The sequence below is a fragment of the Peromyscus californicus genome, unplaced genomic scaffold, assembly GCF_007827085.1.
Source record: "Peromyscus californicus insignis strain IS unplaced genomic scaffold, ASM782708v3 Scaffold_7__1_contigs__length_154581171, whole genome shotgun sequence".
In the NCBI taxonomy this organism is placed as follows: Eukaryota; Metazoa; Chordata; class Mammalia; order Rodentia; family Cricetidae; genus Peromyscus; species Peromyscus californicus.
In genome coordinates this window covers 48,848,004-48,862,575 of record NW_026294595.1, presented here as the reverse complement: position 1 = coordinate 48,862,575, position 14,572 = coordinate 48,848,004, and the positions used below count along the sequence as shown (strand labels likewise).

Sequence of the window (14,572 nt, the reverse complement as noted above, 5' to 3'; positions counted from 1 at the left end):
TTTATTTATTTATTTTGTCGCTGTTGTTGATTCAGGAAGCTGGTTGATTTGGCAGAACTTATTGGTATTAACAGAAACCAATTGCTGTTTTTGTTCAAGTAATAAATAATGCCCTTCTAAACACAGAGTGGAATACATTTTAAAAATAGCTGTGGAATGGAAGGTCAAAATGAAGGTAGGGTAAGGTGATTTCTGTGCGGCTCCACATTCTGCATTTAGTAGTTTGACTTTCGGGCCCCAAATAGAATTTTTGCTCAATAGTAATTTTTTTGTTTGTTTTGTTTTGTTTTTGGAACAGAGTTTCTCTGTGTAACAACCCTGGCTGTCCTGGAACTCGCTTTGTAGACCAAGCTGGCCTACATAGATCCTCCTGCCTCTGCTTCCCCAGGGCTGAGATTAAAGGCATGCACCCCTACTGCCCAAGAGCTCAATAGTATTTTTAAAGATTTTTGTTTGTTTATTTGTTTGTTTCCGAGACAGGGTTTCTCTGTCTAGTTTTGGTGCCTGTCCTGGATCTCACTCTGCAGACCAGGCTGGACTCGAACTCACAGAGATCTGCCTGGCTCTGCCTCCCAAGTGCTGGGATTAAAGGCGTGCGCCACCTGCCCAGCTCTCGTTTGCTCTTCTTATTGGGGGAGGCAGTGATTTTGTCCTCAGCTTTTTGCCAAGATAATGAATGGTTAAAGGGCCCTGCTTTTCTCTAATACTGCTGGCCACAGCAGAGCATCTGATGTGGTGAAAGCAGCTGCATCCCAAACCCCTGACATCATTCCTACACTTGGGGAGTTGCACACCTTAGAGGTATTTCCTGCCTCATGGCAGAAGCCAAGCAAGCCAAAAAAACAGTCTTTGCCTGCTCCTTTTGCAGCCAGGTCTCCCGCCTAGGGCCCGATCTGCTGGTCAATGCTCTGGCACATGGCTTCATTGGGCAGCGAGATCCGTTTCCTAGAAAAGATGGTCTTGGTGGCTCTCAGGAGCAACCGCTTGTGAACTGACCCGTGGGGTCTGGAGCTGGAGGCAGTGACGGGTCATTTGCACAATTCTCAACTTTTAAAAAACTTATCTGGGCCGGGCGGTGGTGGCGCACGCCTTTAATCCCAGCACTCGGGAGGCAGAGCCAGGCGGATCTCTGTGAGTTCGAGGCCAGCCTGGTCTCCAAAGCGAGTTCCAGGAAAGGCGCAAAGCTACACAGAGAAACCCTGTCTCGAAAAACCAAAAAAAAAAAAAAACTTATCTGGATTAATCTCATATGTGTGATGATGCACATAATTTCATATATATATATATATATATATATACACTATAGCAATACATGATATAATTTATCAATACATAAGAATGGGTAGTGCAACTCAATTTCGCTCCTATGTGAATGTACAGTGACTAAAGTCTGGAGACGAGCGCTCTGGGTGACAACTCTGGCTCACGAGTGCACCCCCAGCAGATACTCAAGCAGTGTATGCTTGGCTGAAATGTAGCCAGCACCGAAAGAGAGCACATTCAGGCGGCAGTCTGTAAGTTCAGGAGCAGTTTTCTTTGCTGCCCTTTAAATTTAAATCTGAGACAAGATCTTCTCATCCATTCTGGAGATTGGAGATGGTCTCTTCCCAACGGAATGTTCAGTTGAGCGAATGGGGGAAGGGAAGCCCTGGGTATAACCTGTAAGGTCACTCCTCCCCACCAAGAACAAAGATGATCCAGCCCGGGGCCTCCCACAGGCTGGGCAAGCCCTTTACCATTGAGCGGCATCCCCGACCCCAGTGTAAGGTGCTTGGATTCTGTGGTTACTGTACTGTCACAGTGAAATGTGGATGGGAGACCCGGTAGGGGCAGGGGCTGTCAAGAACCTGCAAAGTCACTTAGGAAAATTCTGTCCCCTGGGTTTCCTCTCTCGTCTTTGCTGACCTCCCACACAATGTAATTCCAGCCCCTCCTTTCTCGGCTGATACAAAGACCTCCGACGGCTTTGAGGTGGGGGCGGGGCAGGCCTGAGCGGGAGAGAGAGGGAAGCCGCAGCAGGATGCTTAGCCATGAGTGAAAGCGCCCGACTCTGCGGGCCCTCCCGGCTCCTCTGGCAACAAGGTGAAAGGGAGCCTCCTCCGGTTTTTGTGACGTTAAAGCAGTCACCCACCATGTAAATGTGGATTCACCCCTAGAGCCTGAATGTGTCTGTGCGACACAGCTCTTACCCCATAACCGGGTGGTTGGTTTGTTTTTCTGTCATTTTTAGAATTCTGCATCAGTCAAACTGCAAACTGCCTTTTTCCTTTCTTTCTTTCTTTCTTTCTTTCTTTCTTTCTTTCTTTCTTTCTTTCTTTCTTTCTTTCTTTCTTTCTTTCTTTCTTTCTTTCTTTCTTTCTTTCTTTCTCTTTCTTTCTCTTCCTTCCTTCCTTCCTTCCTTCCTTCCTTCCTTCCTTCCTTCCTTCCTTTCTTTCTTTTCTTTTCTTTTTTTTTTTTTACCGGTTGTTTTCTTCTTAAAAACCTGAGAATAGGAAGGCTGGGTGGGTGTAGGATCGGCACAAAGCAGTGGAAACACCCGACTCAACCACCAAAGAACAGCCTGAGCTAGCGTTCTCTGGGGGGGGGGGGGGGGGGGGCTACAGCTGCTGTATTTGGAGGCACAGGGGTGACCTTTGGCTGGACAGGTCCACGGGGTCAGCCTGCCCTGAGAGAGATCAGTCTGGGGCTAACCGTGACCCACAGAACAGGTTCCTACAGTCAGGCCGGCCACCAGCCTTGCTTCTCAGGCCGGCCTGCTCTGGGGGAATCTGACCCGTTAGGACAGAAGCAGCAGCAGCCAGTCTCGGGGCATTGGGTAGTGACAACACCCCCCCCCACACACACACACACACACACCGTGGAGAGGGAGGGGCTGCTTGCAGAAGGCTGTTCCTGCCAAGGGCTCTCCTGCTGCCAGGAAAACAAGACAGTTACAGCTTCCAAGTCTCCACAAGGAGACAGAACTGAGGACCTCTTCCACTGAACCACCTGCCAGAGACCCCTCAGAAAGGCGTTTTTCTTTCGTCTTGCTCTATTTCATTTTATTTATTTATTTATTTTTTATTTATTTATTTATTTTTTTTTGGTTTTTCGAGACAGGGTTTCTCTGTGTAGCTTTGCGCCTTTCCTGGAACTCGCTTTGGAGACCAGGCTGGCCTCGAACTCACAGAGATCCGCCTGGCTCTGCCTCCCGAGTGCTGGGATTAAAGGCGTGCGCCACCACCGCCCGGCCCTCATTTTATTTTTAAATCAATATTTAAAGTTAGCACCCACAGTAAGGAGTGTCACTATGGCATTTTCCTTCATACATGTGTCCTTATACTTTGTTTCATGTTCCTTACTGATTTAAGATGTGAAACGTCATGGAAACCTTCCAGACATTTTTCATATGAGGTTTAATTCACAGAAAATAATTGTACATATTTGTCGGGTGCGATGTGATGTTTGGACATAGGTTTATATTTTGAAGTGATTAGCATTTTCTTTGTATGTGTTGGAACATTTAAAAATTGCTCTCTTGGTAGTTTTGCTAGTGTGTGTGTGTGTGTGTGTGTTAGAGAGCGTGGGTGTGTGCATGTGTGTGTGTAGGCTAGAGGTCAAGGCAGTATCTTCCTCGGATCACTTTGTCCTTTTTTTTTTTTTCCCCAAACACATCTGTCGGTGGAGCTCAGGATTCAGCTAGACTGGTTAGCCAGAGAACTCCAGGGATCCCCCTGTTTCTGCCTCTTGAGCATTCAAGGAGGTCCTCCCTTGACTTCTGGAACGTGGTGATGATCTAGCAACCCCAGCCTTTCCTGGACGGTCGGGTGCCTCTGACTTACCCTGCAGACTCTAACCAGTGCAATGACTTGTTCCACTAACAGATAGGACTGTTCAAAAACTGGGGTTCATCCTGGAGTGTGTCTCCCCACCCCACCCCATCCCGCTACCAACTCCTTCGGTCTCCTTGATTTTGTTTTCTTTCCCCTGCAGTTTTTCAGTCTGTCCTGAGCATAGGGACCCGCTCAGCGGTCCACCTTCAGATGGTGGGGAGATGATGCGAGGGAGGGGTGGGTTCACACCTGCTTCAACCGTGCCTACCTACTGTACTCTCCATTCTCTCTTTTCTTTTTAAAATCAATCTTACTTTTTATTAGTTTGTTTAAATTGTCGTACAAAATAATGGATTCCATGGTGACATTTACATACAATGTATATGTATGTCATTGTTATGCTTCCTCACTAAGGAAATTGTATTCCCAAAAGTTCCCAGCACGCTTCTTGAAGGCTTTATTCAATTCAGGGAAGTAAAAGAAGGCAAATCAGAATTCCAAACCTCAAGGTTCAACAAGGAGTGGCCAGTCTGACGGCTACTCCCCGTGTATGAACTTGTCTAACATTTTTTTCAGTCCTGAGACATAATTTGGGTGACTAATATCCCCTGGGATAGGCCAAACACTTGATCCCTCCCCAACACACCCATATCCTCATGTAGGTCTCAAAAACATGTGCTGATTGTTAGACTGCGCCAGAACCTTCAGAGCAAGATGCTACCCCCTTCCTCCTCCGGCTGGCCTTGACAGAGGCCTTAGGAAGATGGTTGGTAGAAGCAGCCAGGGTCCATGCTGAAAGAAGAAAGCATAACCCACTGGCAAGTGCCTTGGCCATGAGGAGACAGCTGCCAGGCTTTTGAGAGGAATCAGAAGAAAAACAGAGAAAGGGAGTGTGGACAAATGAAAAGGAGTGGTAAGGGAGCTTGTTGGGAAGACACTCTATGACCATCTGGATTCACGAGAGGGGAAATCTGGAAGACAACCTGGAAGCCCCTCTCATCTGCGGTGTCCCCGTTCCTGAACTCATCTCCACTGCCGGGCTGGCCGCAGCCTTTCTTGTTGAGGTCTGCAAAGTGCCGAGGATGGAAAAGCCTGAGACAGGCTTGGGAAGGGGGAAGGGAAATTGGCTATTTGTCATCAGATTTCTTTGCTTAAACAATGCCCGGTGTCACCAAGGGATCAGCGAGGTGACATTACCTTCCTGCACTCAGAGCGTCGACTTCTCTCCCTGCCCCCCAGTAAGGCTGAGACCGTAATTATAGGGAAGGTGAAGGATTTTACATCTCTCTGGAAAACCAGTCAGACTCTCCCCATCCCCCAGCCCGACTCTGCTCCTTTTAAATCCTGGGATTTTCCATCATTAACCATCAAATGAATTCTTAAATAGTTTCTTGCTAATCCCTGTCTAGGTGATTACAGACACACACATACACACAGTCAGGCTGAAGCAAGCAGCGGGCAGAGCCCTATTGATGGCAGCAATCCTGAATTATTTGTTCAAAGAGAAGGAATCTCCTGGGGCTTTGCAGGCAATAAGCACATCAGAAGTTCAGGGATGCAGCTCTCTGGGTGGTGGAGCCTGATTGCCCATCCCTAGGCTGCCCTGTGGATGTGGCATCACTGGTCCCTCTTCCTTGAGACTGGCTCACTCAGGTGGCTTGGAGCTCTGGGGCTTACCACTCAGGAGGGGCTGTGGAGGAGGGTGGGTGTCGTGAGAAGATCGTTGTCACACTCCTTAGAGACTCCATTTTCCAGTCAAGACGTCATTCTGCTTTTCAGCTTCGAACATGCCATTGCCAGGGACCTGATGGAACAATTTATTTAGCATGGTAAACTGTGGGTGGAAAGAAATCGCTGATATGCAGTTTGATTGTTGCAGTTTTTAAAAATTCCATGCAGGAGGCTCCCTCCCTTCATCCAAGGTTTACAGCTCATTTTGAAAACAAGCATTCCACTGATACGCGGATTTTTATTGTGATTACTCATAGATTGAGTATTATCCCACCATAAAAGGCAGTGAGGCTCAATCCAGCAAATGTCATGGGTAAATCTCAGAAGGACTGTGCTAAGGGGCCAGATGCGTAAGTAAGTCTGACTACCTAAGTTCAGCCCCAGAAGGGAATTCGCATGAAGGTGGAAGGAGAGAATAGACTTCACAGAACTGTCCTCTAACCTACACACACACACCATACACACACACACACCACATACACACACCATACACACACACACCACACACACACACCACATACATCATATATACACACACCATACACACACACACCACACACACACACACCATACACCACATACATCATATATACACATACCATACACACATACCATACACACAAACCATACACACAAACCATACACACATACACACACACCACACACACACACCATACACACACATCATACACCACATACATCATATATACATACACACACCATACACACACACCATACACCACATACATCATACATACACACACACACACACCATACACACATGCACACACACACACACACACACACACAATAATTAATATATTTTTAATGTTATAAAAGTTCATGCTAGCTGGGCGGTGGTGGCACACGCCTTTAATCCCAGCACTCGGGAGGCAGAGCCAGGCAGATCTCTGTGAGTTTGAGGCCAGCCTGGTCTACAGAGATCCAGGACAGACACCAAAGCTACACAGAGAAACCCTGTCTTGAAAAAAAAAAAAAAAAAGTTCATGCTAAGTGAAAGAAGCCACAAAAGCCACCCATATGTTGGGTGATTTCATGAAACTTCCAAATGGGCAGATCTATAGAGACAGAAAGCAGATTTGTGAATAACAAGCTCTGAGTGGAGAAAGGAGGATGGCCAGTGGTGACATTTTGCAATTAAATAGTAGTGATAACTGGACATCATCAAGAATAGATTAGACATCCCCAAATGACAGATTGTCTGTTATATGAAATTTTTAAATGCTAGACTTTAAGTAGGGGGTTGTCTTAACCTTCATCTTTAGCAGAAGGCTTCATTCCTGAGTCCAGCCTCAGATTACAAAATTGGAACTTGTTAAAAGCTTTCCAGAGTTAATCAGCCACCAATTTCCCCCAATCAACCCAATAAAGGAAACATTTGATTAGGTGGCTGGGTGGCAGCCGCTCCTTGTATACTGACCTTGGTCGGTGTTAATCATTGTAAGGCCGAGTCTTATGCAAGCCCAAGGAGGCTCTTACAGAGGCCAGCCAAGAAAGCAGCAGGGTGGAGATGAGCGTGTCCAGCCCAGGGAACTGAAAGACACTCCGAAGCCTAGGAGTTTGCCCTCACTGAACCACAGAGGACAAAGTGCCTTTCACCGGCCACTCCTTGGAGTAGGGACAGGCAGACTGGCATTATTGTTTAAAAAAAAAAAAGAAAAGAAAAAAATGTTTTCAGGACAGAAACACAAAACCTATCCTTCATGTCCCTCAGGCAAAGGGAAAGAAGCAGAGGAAGTTGGATATTTCCTACTTTAAAACAAAACATTTAGGAGCCGGGTGGTGGTGGTTCACACCTTTGATCCCAGCACTCAGGAGGCTGAGGCAGGAGGATCTCTGTGAGTTGGAGGCCAGCCTGGTCTACAGAGCTAGTTTCAGGACAGCCAGGGCTATGCAGAGAAACCCAGTCAAGAAAAACCAAACCAAACAAAGAAAAACCATCTAGGGGCTGGGAGGTGGCTCAGTGCTTAAGAGTACCGGCTGCTCCTCGAGAGGACCCGGCTTGGTTTCCCAACACACACACAGTAGCTCAAAACCTCTGTAACCCAGTAACTCACGCAAGCACCCATGCATACAAAATAAAAGCCTTCTTACTTTATTTTATTTTTTATAATTGATTTATTTTTATTTGATATGCATTTGTGTTTTGCCTGTATGTGTGTCTGTATGAAGGTGTCAGATCCCCTGGAACTGAAGTTATAGACAGTTGTGAGCTGCCATGTGGGTGCTGGGAATGGAACTCAGGTCCTCTGGAAGAACAGCCAGTGCTCTTAACCACTAAGTCATCTCTCCAGCCCCCTAAAAACTTTTTAATTTAAAAAAAAAACAACTTAATTTCCTAATCCTTTAATTCTTGTGTTTGCTTGTTTGATGGTGCTTTCAAGACAGGGTCTCAATATGTAACTGGCTGTCCTGGAACTCAATGTGTATACGTAGACCCGGCTGACCTCACAGACATCCGCCTGCCTCTGCCTCCCAAGTACTGGGATTAAAGGCGGGCACCAGTACACCTGGCTCTAATCAGGTAATTCTAAGGCTTTTACAGCCATAAACTATACTGCTATATGTATGTTTGCATACACTTATGGATCATACATACATTCTAAGAATCCCAGCAGGTCACTCGAGTCTCTTAACTGGGTTGTTTCATGGCAGGATCAGGAGAATTCAAACTGGAGTATCTCTCACTTGGACACTCCACAAATATCAGTGGGGGGAAAAAAGTATGGAAGGATTGCTTCAGATTATGGGAAGCTAAACAGGCCTAAGAGAAGCTGCAGTGCATGAAACTTGGCTGGAGCCTGGATCGGAAATTAATTTTTAATTAAGCTGCATCATTAAGCTAAGGTATGGTGGTGATATCCTGTAATTACTCCAGCATTCAGAAGGCTGAGGCAGGAGGATCAGGAATTCAAAGTCATCCGAGGCTACATTGTGAGATAGTCTCAAAAATAAATGAATGAATAGCCAGGTGTGGTGATGATTATCTTTCATCCCTGAACTCGGGAATCTGAGGCCAGCCTTGTTTACACAGTGAGTTCCAAAGAGACCTTGTCTCAAGCAAATAAATAAACGGAATTACTAAGAGGATTGAGAAATTGCAATGTAGACTATTGGAAACTGGAGTTGTATTTGTGATCAATGTTAAAACTCCTAGATGTCCCAGGCAGTGATGGCACACACCTTTAATCCCAGCACTCAGGAGGCAGAAGCAGGCAGATCTCTGAGTTCAAGGCCAGCCTGGTCTACAGAGTGAGTTCTAGGACAGCCAGAGCAGCACAGAGAAACCCTGTCTCAAAAAATCAACAAAACAAACCCCCTCCCAGATGTGCCCTTTGTGAGACACAGCTGCAGACTGACTGCTTTGGGGAGGCGTAGACTGAAGGGGTGGGATCTTAACAGGTGGACAGTTAACCTTCCTGTGTGTACATGTGTGTGGAAAGAGAGGTAATACTCGTGCCAGCTTTTCATTTGTTACCTAACAACTGCCCATAGAAAGACAAGCCAAGGTCTGGTCTTTGCTGTTTAAAACTCCCTGCCATTTATTTTATCACTGCAGTAGTAAAGAGTAGTCAGGTAGGACTTTAATTCTGAGTCACTAGGCATTTTCTTGTAGCTTCCTTTTTCCTTAATTTAATTATAAAACCCACACTCCCAACCGACCGGGAGTGCGCTTTCCAGAGCCCTCTCGGCGGCCATGGCCAGCTCTGTTTGTTTGCTCCGGAGGAGGGGGCGAGGGCAGGGAGGGACAGGACTGCCAGCTGCCTCTACCCTCTGCCAGCTGATCTGGGCCCAGGCAAAGGCGTCTGACCTGGAGAGCCGGCTTTTTCCAATCGATCCCCATCCTCCCACCCCGAGCGGCCTTCACGGTTTTACACATGCGCACTCAAGCTACACATACCTCTGATGATCCAGGGCTTTTTGACTGGTGATTAAATCCTGACCCCTACAGTAATTAGTCTCATTATAACACACTTCTGGTCCGTGGGACAACTTGCCAGAAACTTGGGCTCCTAAATAGGCAAAGGGACCTTGAATCTCAGGTTTTTTTACTTTTGTATTGAATTTTATTGACCAATAACTTAAACTGCACTTGTGAATGAGTGCATGTGTGTGTGTGTGTCCACTCACATGTGTATGCACGCATGCACACTGGTCAACGTTGGTGTTTTGTTTTTTTGAGACAGGCTATTTCACTGAACCCGGAAGTCACTGATTAGGCTGGCCTGGCTGGCCAACGAGCTCCAGGAATCTTCCTGTCTCCACCTCCCCAGAACTAGTTATGGACTCCTGTCTCCACACCCATTGTTTCCCATGGGCTCTGGGGATCAAACTCAGGTCCTCATATTGGAGCAGCAGGTACTCACTGAGCCATCTCCCCAGCCCCAGTTTAACCTCTTTAAGCCTCAGTTTCTTCATCTCTAAAACAGAGTGGCATAACCACCCCACAGAGCTAATTGTGCATCAGTTAATAAGACTGTGTATACACAGTGCCCAGCACATGCAGCACATCTCAACCAACCAATCTCAAAAGGACTCTTTAAACATCTTGATCTCAACTGTTCTGACAGTAGGTTATGAAAATCAGACATCATTTCAAGAAGTCACCTTAATCATAGAAAACGGATTATTTAGTGAAGAATTTAACTTTTCCTGAACAATTCACCGTGAGAAAAAAAAACTGAAAAATGATACTTTTAAAGGGCAAACTTATCACACAGTGACACTTCCAGGTTTATTATTCCCAGTATTTAACTACTTATCTTTTCAATTTTTACACAAAGCTAATCATTAATATTATCGTATTCTAGAAGTAATTATTTTAAAAGCTTTTGCTGTAATAGCTGAAGCCTCTCTGGCTATTTCTGGTATCGAAGAAGAGGAAAGTGTTTATTTCTTTAGGACTGACAAAAAAGAGATTGATTTTTTTGATGCCAAGAAATCACTTAGCATTCATGTGACTTCAACTTCATGGCATCTTGGAATATGTTTATCCTTAATCAAAATTCTTCTAGAGGCAAGATGCCAACTCTCTCTCTTTCTCCTACCTTCCCTCAGCAGTCAGGAGAGAGGCTGGAGACAAGGTCATGATCTTAAGCTTTTCACCCACGAGGTTAACATTTGAGATGTCACCTGCTGCCCACCCATGATCGGGTGAACACTTCCCACACAATTCTACTTAACACCTCCTGTCTAAAGGATAATATGAGACCTAGCTTTCTGGAAGAGAAACTGAGGCATAGAAAGGGATTTAAAGTTTCCAGACTTGGGTCCCAGAGTCCACCATTCATTATGTGAAATATAGTCAGTAATAGATGTACACATTTTCCAAATAGCCTCTTTCCCACACTTGACTTCAGTGGAGGTAATATTGTCTTTTACATTGCCCCCACATTCAATGCAAATGAAGACAAAGGAGTTTTTTTAACATATACATAATAAACATGAATTTGGTAGAGAACAAATCTTTCTGTGAATTACTGTGGAAGGTTAAGTGTGCAGGTCAGTGGTGGAACACTTGCCCAGCACTCATGAAGCCCTGAGTTCGATCTCCAGCCCTGAAAAAAAAAAAGAGTTATTGTCAGTTTAACCATGTCAAAGTGACAGACACCATTTTAAACATGGAGATATAAATACAATTTTATAATAATTTTATCACCCCCATTTGCAGATGGGGGAACTAAGGCACAGAAGGTTAAGTAGTTTGCCAGGAGTCATGGAAAGCTCCTGGGCATGGACAGACATACTTCACTCACAGTCACGGACTCCTGGAGTCAGAGAAGCCGAGAGGGCTTTCTAAGTTTGCTCTTTTTACTTAGCATTTAATATTTTCTCATAAAAATATTTCAGGTATCACATGCATAAATTTTCACATTAGAAAACTCAAAGGACCAGTTCTAAACAACCAACCACACATGAGCTCACTCTTCCTTTAAAGACCATGGGACTCTATTTGTGAGCGATATTCCATAACCTCCCAGAAATGCTCAAACATTATTTCATTGCCCACCCACCGGGCATCGGCTGGGGCTGTTGTATATGGCATCTTTACAAAAATCACCGCGAGGTATAAACCAAAACTCCAATTTCAATTTTACGTGTGCTTTGGGGCAGTATGTAGCTTATAAAATGGAATAATTATGTGCACAGTAGCACTGTCCTCATATATCTGTTGATCTCTTTTTCTAAAGAATATGGTGAAGCTGGATACCCAAGTGATTGTTATTGGACCAGTATCCTCAGGGATTATTAGTCCCAGTCTGTTCGGACAGATGTGTTTTTATAAAAGTTCTCCGTAAAGTATAGTCTATTACATAGCAATTTTCTCTGGGTGGAAAATTCCACAAAGACAGAGGAGGGAGGCTCCTGAGACTCAGGAGGCCCCCTTTCTGAGCTTATATAAGCCATATGAAATTGTCAGGGGAGAGGGGACACTTAAGTGGTATAGCTGCCTGCAAGTTGTGCAGGGGACCGCAATAATGCAACCGTCACCCATGGGTGGGCTTTTCATTGAGACAGCTGCCCAGGTCACCCATGCTCCTCTAAGTGATCCTAATAAACTCCCTGGTTCACCAAGCAGGACTTGGATGGAGTCATTTCTTTGGTCCATCATTGCCTTCTCCATTTGGAGTGAACAGAAGCAGATGCACCAGGAAAAGTCATACAACAAGCCGGAGTTGAGGACCAACACTGTGGGTTTCAGATGGCAAGTAGGAATCATTTCAGATGCTTAATCCCAGTTAACAGATGGTGGTGTGAGGAATCTGGGAAAGACCATGATCCCCTGGGCTCAGAGGCAGAGTGCTGGGAATAGGGACCACAGGTAGCAGGTAATAGGTCTGTGTCTGTCTTGGGTACAGGGAGCTGGGGTTTGAGGTGTGCTAACCAATGCCAACCCAGCTCCTTCACTTTAAAGATGAAGGAACTGAGACCACAAAGCTTATGGATCTTACTATGTTAACAAAACTAGTGAGAAGCCAAGTCTAAGCTCAGTTTTCACCTCTTAGTCAAGACGTTAACACAGTTGAGTGACTCCCACATCGACTCCCGATGCCAAGGAGGATGTAAGGGCAGCCTGACAGGTAAGCAAACTGTGTTAGTACAAAAGTCTCCATGCGACTGAATCCAGTGCCCCTCATGTTAGGAGGCAAGAGGGCCCTGAAGCGGGTGTGACCCATAGTGGCCAAGTGGGCACCATATGATTCCCTACCTACTGTCACTGCCCTGAAGCTGCTAGTAAGGGTGTCCGTAAAGAGGGCCACACAGAGCATGGCAGGGCTGGGTCAGGAGCTGTAGCCACAGCTTCAGCTCATTACTAAGCTCTGGGAGAGGCTGTTCAAGAATGCACTGGTCATGAGCAGGCTGCTGCCCTTCATATGCCCCCAGGCACATCTCTCTCTGGCATCACATCATTGCCTGTTTTACAAGCCTGCAGGGGTGACTCACATGTCCTCGTGTGTGTGTGTGTGTGTGTGTGTGTGTGTGTGTGTGTGTGTGTGTGTGTGTGTGATTCACAGATCTGTCATAAAGGCTCCATGAGTCATTCACTTCCTGACCAGCACACTGTGGAGACAGCCTCAGGATGCACAAAAGCACAGGGAAGGAGCCCATTGGCCTGGGTGAGCTACGTGTTTTCAGGAAACAGGTTGTTTTTCGTGTAACCACATATGCACAGCATCTGAACTAAAAGTCACAAGCTTATGTCTCCTCGTTGAGACAATGCTCTGTTCCTAATGCCTTCTTAAAATTACGATGGGAAAAATGTAAATTGCATCAGATTTAGCATTTTAATCATGTTTGAGTGTGCAGCTTAGTGGCATTAAGTATGCTACACCATTGGGTAAATGCCACCACAGTCTATCTCCAGGACTTTTGCATCTTCCCAAACTGAAACTACCAATTAATACCAACATGGCCCTGCACCACACACCCGCTTCCCCACACCAACATCCTTCCTTCTCATCTTCACCGACTCCTGTCCTGCCCTCACTTATCCCTGGCAATCTCTTTCTTCCCTTAGTCTCTGTGAGCCCGATTATCACCTGTTGTTACACTTCACTAATCATTTAGGTTTTCACATGATTTCTTTAAAAATACACACACACACACACACACACACACACACACACACACACACACGATTTGAATTCTTGTTTATTTCTTTCAGAGTTCCCAATATGTAAATGGAAATGACTGGCCTTTCTCCTCCTATCTGGTAGCTGTAGCTGGAGGAACAGAGGTGCCTAAGGATTGTTCCAATTGAGCAATTGAGTTTGCTTAAGAGAGCTAAATCCAATATAATGCACCAGTTGCCCCAATCCAGTGCTCCCCACCTGCAGCAGGGTGCATTGAGAGGGAGCCACAGTAGCTCCCCCTCCCAGCCAAAGTCTTCTGGAGTGCCAAAGGAAGAAGAGCAGGGTGAGCTGTGGCCTCCACGTCTTACTGTTTCACCTCATGCATCCACAGACCAGCTCCAGCTCTCTGGATGTGCAAAGTAAGTTATTTGCCCAATCACTGTTCCCTGAGGAAAATCTCACAGATAAACTCTCTATGCCTAGCCACCCAGCCTGAGGCCAGCATGGATGACCCCATCCCTCACCCATGTGCCCAGCATGGGAATTATGTAAAAAACGAAACCCAGGGAGGGACAGGTTGGGACAGTGACATGTTTGTGGACTGCAGTAAAAAACAAAAACAAAACAAAAAAGCCTGTAATCATGCAATCAGGAAGCACAGTGGCCACTTTGAAATCTATGACCAAGCCCCATGCACACCTTCCCTAAGCACCCCTCCTTTCCCCCACCATGAGTCATGAATGGCTACTTTCCTATCCTTCTTAGGACAAAGGCCAGATTCTAACAAGACCTTCAGGCTTGCCTGTCTGCCATCCCCTTGTACCTCCTCAGGTTTGCTTTGAATCCTCCTGTACTGGCTCACAGCAACATCTTCTTCATTCAGCTCTATGATTATATCACCTTCCTTCTATTTGTAGGATCTTCGCGCATTCT

At 45.8% G+C, this 14,572-nt stretch overlaps 1 long non-coding RNA gene across 7 annotated transcripts in view; it reads right to left on the bottom strand.

Moving 5' to 3' along the window:
* Positions 1-3,083: 3,083 nt before the first annotated feature.
* LOC128101485 (uncharacterized) overlaps positions 3,084-14,572 on the bottom strand; it is a 53,868-nt gene continuing 42,379 nt past the window's right edge. For 4 of the 7 annotated variants that reach the window (XR_008215109.1, XR_008215111.1, XR_008215112.1 and 1 more), the window contains 3 exons: positions 9,466-11,122; positions 6,985-7,193; positions 3,084-5,616 (listed from right to left, as the gene is read on the bottom strand). This is a non-coding gene — a long non-coding RNA (uncharacterized LOC128101485). The remainder of the gene's footprint in view (positions 5,617-6,984; positions 7,194-9,465; positions 11,123-14,572) is intronic. The other 3 variants (XR_008215114.1, XR_008215113.1, XR_008215115.1) reach the window with 3 other exon arrangements.